The following is a 4702-nucleotide window of genomic DNA, read 5'->3' as shown; positions in this document are numbered from 1 at the left end:
CTGTAGTCGATCTTATGTGGACTGTTGTCCACGTTTTGGGGGCTGTAATCCATTTTGTATTTGTGAGGGCTGAAGTCACAACTGACGTATTCTTTTTTGAGGGAGCTGAACTCTGACTTGAAAGCATTGAAGTCAGGTTTAAAAAAAGCTGCTGTCTGTCTTGAAGGGGTTGCATTCAGATTTGAGCTTGGGCATATTGTAGTTCGTTTGGATTTTGGAACACCGTAGTCTGGTTTGAATGGACTGAAGTCTGGTTTAGGAGTATGAGATTTGTATTCAGGTTTTTGAGAACTATATCCATGTTTGTAGAGGGCTCTGCTCATCATTTTTGTGTACGTAATAATCTGGCAATGGACTTGTGTACAGTCCGTCATTTTGTAAGAGATGTGTTCCAAAGTAGGTTGGTGCATATAGTTTGTTTTAGGTTTGTAGGTGTGTAGTCTGATTTATGTATGTGGGATGCCGAAATCATCCTTTGCTTTATGGGTACTGCATTCTAGTTTTGGTTTGTAGCCATATCAGATTTGTGGGTGTTGAGTCCAGTTTGTAAATAATGTTATGATCCCTTATCTCTGGTAGAGTCCGTCCCCCCTCCTCTGCCATATTGGCAGCAGATGCCGGTGCTTCCTCTACCTGAATAATCTCCACACTTCTGTCTGCATCCACTGTGCTCCTCTGCTGATGCCGCTTTCGTAGTTTATAAAATACAATTAACATGATTGCTGCTAGCAAGGTTACTGCCACAAAACAACCGATAATGATCTTTGTTGTCTTCATCACCTCGTCCAGACTGGTACTGGCTGGGTTGGGCGGTTTTCCTGTCATCGATTTTGAGCCAGGTACAACAGATGGGCGATTTCGTGGAGTGTCGGTACTCTGGAGCAGTACTGTCGGTGTAGAGATGAAAACTGGCTGAAAGACGGATGGTGAGGCCGTCGTAGTGGTGCTATCACCTGCTGTAGTCGTGGTGGATTTAGGCTTGGGCATTTCATTTCCGGGGCTCAGCACCTCCACTGTGACTGTGGTTAAGTAGCTGAGGTTGGACGTGTTGAGCTCAGCAGCACTTACGTTTAGATAGGCCGAAGCATTGGAATTTCCAGCCGCGTTGGACACCATGCAGGTATACATGCCCGTGTCACCTGCTAGCACGTTTGAAAAGTTCAGAGTCCCGTCATTCAGCACGGTTATCCGTGGGTGGCTTGATGCGTGAGTTAGAACTGTCCCGTTCGGTAGGAGCCATCGCACAGCAGACATTGCTGCTGTTCGACATCGCAGTTCTGCCACACGTTCCCCAGAAATATTCAGGTCTCTTGGAGCATCTGAGATAAAAGGAGCGGAGCACTGCATTGCCCCTGTATCACCTCGGTCCAGCTCAACCAACTGGCGGCCTCTCATGTGTGCAGGAGAGTGACAACGCCCACAGCATGTAGAGTTCGTCGGTATGTACTCGCGTAGCCAGCGTGCTAGCCAGAGTGAGTCGCAGCCACAGTTCCAGGGATTGTGGTGGAGGTGAATTTCCACCAGGAATTTCAGTGGTGTAAAGAGGTCATGGGGCAGTGAGCTTAGGTTGTTATGGGCCAAATTCAGCTCCACCAAAGAGGCCAGGTCATCAAATGCATTTCGCTCAATTAGCCCTATTTGAGAGTTCATGATCCATAATTTTTTGAGTGAAGATAGTCCTCTGAATGAACCTGGTTTAATCTCAGGAAAGAGGTTCTCAGAGATTTCTAGATCCTCGAGCCCAACCAGAGGTGTCAGGTTGGGCATCTCCCCTCTAATATTGCACATCCCCAGATTGAGGTACTTGAGGTTGACTAGACCTTCAAAGGCCCCATCTGAGATGTACTCCAGTTTCTTCAGTTCACCCAGGTCCAATCTCATTAGGGATGGCACTCGGTTAAATGCATATGATGGGATGCTTTCAATGGGGTTATTTCTCAGCCACAGCTCTCGCAGCTTGGACAGATACTCAAATGCCCCACTTGGCACCACTGTCAACCGGTTATCAAATAGTTCCAGTGTATTGAGATTAGTCAGTCCACTGAAGGCACCCACTTCAATCTGTCTAATTGCATTGCGGCCCAGCTGCAGTATCTCCAGGTGATGGAGATTGCGGAAAGAGTCGGCCTGCACAGCCTCGATGGCATTTTCCATCAGGTTTAGGTGTCGGGTGTTGCTGGGTATACCTGGTGGTACACGAGTGAGCCCACGCCTAGTGCACACCACCTTGCTGAGCTGGTTGTTGCAGGAGCAATCAGTCGGGCAGCCCTGGGGCCCTGCCGCGGCCGCCACCTCCATGCACGGTTGAACCATGAGGAACAGGACACAGAGCAGGGCGGCTTTCCTGGCTCGACGCACAGCTACCCGCCCCAGGAGACTCATGATGTGGCACATTCATAATTCAGCATCGTCTGGGGGGTGGGGTTGTGGGGTGATGATGGTGGTTGGGGAGAGGGGGGTAGTAAGTGGGGGGAAGGGGTGGGGTTCACCTCTGACTAATGAAGCCCTACCCTGGGTTAAACAACACTCTAGATTGTTTTTCCATTTACTGAACTGGAGGCTAAACGTTCAGTGACAAGTACTTGAGTAAAAATGGAGAACTGAAAAGCCAAGGAGTAATGAATCAAATAAAATGAGGGGATATATTTTATGTATAAAAAATGGTTGGAAAGGCTCAACACCTACCTCAAAGGTTTTACACGTCCAATTTTTGCAATCACAAAATAGATTTTTTTTTCCCCCTCAAATTCCTATATTCCCACGACAAGCAACATCTTCTCTTTTTTCATTTGTCAGAAAACAAGAGATGAATGCCAAAATGGCCCCTAATAAATCCACAGAGGAGCATCCGAGGAGACGTTTAGCAGCTCTGCAGGGCTTCAGAGCTTCAGGCAAAAGTACCACTCCAGTTTGGCTCCTATAGGAGCGCTCGCTCTCAAACTATCCACAGATGCTTGTCCTTGGATACCTCCACTTGATGCTGCTACCAAATGCCTGTGTCTTCATAGAGGACTGCTCACACATGCTAAACCAGAGTAGGGGGAGGAAAAAAAGGGAGGGGTAGTTAGAGTGGGGAAAGCGAAAGGAATAAGAATGACAAATCCAGTCTATTCAAATGTTCTCCTATTCTTTTGTTTAAAGAGTAATAAAAGTGCCCCTCCAATGTTTCCACTCACTTTACTTTGTCCGTCTCCTTCTCTCTCAGTATGTTTTGTCTGCTCGATTTGTCAGCTCCTTGTCCACCTGAAAAGACGGTGACACTGCGGTCATTAGCGCATTTCTTTTAAGTGGCTCCGTGTTCTTTCCCCGTGCACTCACGCTTGCACGCTGCGAAGGCTGCAGGGTTCTTTCTACATGCTTCCTGATAATCCTTAAATTTTTCTGTAAGAAGTTGATGACAAGAGTCCAGGGAAGGTATAAAGGGGGGTACCAGTGCAGAGGCAGCTCCGTAAGAAGGCTCGTTCACTGTAGAGCGATCGCTCTCTCTCTGCCTCGTTCTCCTTCACTCTCTCCCGCTTTCGAGCGTGCGCTCTCTCTCTCCCTGGAATGAGAGAAAAAAGAGAGAGCGTTTCTCCCCCCTGTCTGTGACGTTGTGTTGATCAGAGAAGTAACCGTATAGCGCTGCAGTGCCCTGAGCTCAGTGCAGAGTTGGAGCTCTCACCATTGTCAGCTGCACAGCTGTCCTGCTCGAGCTGGTGGATGAGCGCTAAGGCTTGGGAATAGGGGCTCCCCATGCCAACATCTTCGCTTGCTCCCTCCTTTCTGTCCTTTTTATTTTGAACCTCACTAGCCCTGGGTTAGTCCACCTTCCTCCCTCTGTGCTCCGATGTTTTTTTGCTATGTTCCGTGGTGCAGTAACAGGCACCCGGGATGCAGGCTTACATGCCTGCTCTTCTTTTTGTCCTTCAGTGGAAACGTGAATGTACTGCTGACGCATCACACTCCAAGCAGTGCATTGGTTTGATGCATTGGTTTTAGTACGTCTGTGTCCGCCCCCTCCCCTCTCTCTCTCTCTCTCTCTCTCTCTCTCTCTCCTTCCCGCTCATGTGTGCTCTTTCCCTCTCCCCTCTCCCGCTCATGTGCTCTCTCTTTCTTGCTTTCCTCTCCCCTCTCTCGCTCATGTGCTCTCTTTCTCCTCTCCCGCTCATGTGCTCTCTCTCTCTCTCTCTCTCTCTCTCTCTCGCTCTCTCTCACCTCTCTGTTTTTTTCCCTCTCTCTTCAAGGTTTGGGTATTTTGTAGATCTGTTTAGTGTTCTGCAAGTGAACCGCTGCGATTTGCACCCATTTGCTTCTTTCTCTCAGATAAACACCATCCGATTGATGAATGATTTTTCTTTGTCCTCCACATTCCCAGCTGGGACCCCCCTACCCTCAAGTTGATGTGATGAGGTGGAGTGATTTGTGTGGTCTAACCCAACACTTAGTCAGTGAGACTTCTGTTGACTGAACCTCGTGTGAGCGCATGCCAATGCTGTTTGACTGGTGTGCTTAGTCCTCAGGGAATCATGGGAGGAGTACTGGACAGCTCAGCGTGTGTGCTGCCAAAGGCTGTTGCTCTCTTTAGATGGATTAAGCCGCCTCTGGATGCGGTAGAGGGAGTCTCTGGACTGTGGAAAGCTGGGCCTGTGGTTTGGGGACACTTTCTTTCTTTCTCTTTCTCTCTCTCTATCTCCATCTCTATCTCTCTCTCTATCTCTATCTC

General features: G+C 48.5%; 1 pseudogene; it reads right to left on the bottom strand.

The window, feature by feature from the left end:
* Positions 1–5: 5 nt before the first annotated feature.
* LOC113089742 (leucine-rich repeat-containing protein 4-like) lies at positions 6–4025 on the bottom strand (annotated as a pseudogene).
* Positions 4026–4702: the final 677 nt, after the last annotated feature.

Source organism: Carassius auratus, unplaced genomic scaffold (genome assembly GCF_003368295.1).
Source record: "Carassius auratus strain Wakin unplaced genomic scaffold, ASM336829v1 scaf_tig00050868, whole genome shotgun sequence".
In the NCBI taxonomy this organism is placed as follows: Eukaryota; Metazoa; Chordata; class Actinopteri; order Cypriniformes; family Cyprinidae; genus Carassius; species Carassius auratus.
The sequence above is the reverse complement of the archived record's forward strand: the minus strand, read 5'-3'. Positions and strand labels throughout refer to the sequence as shown.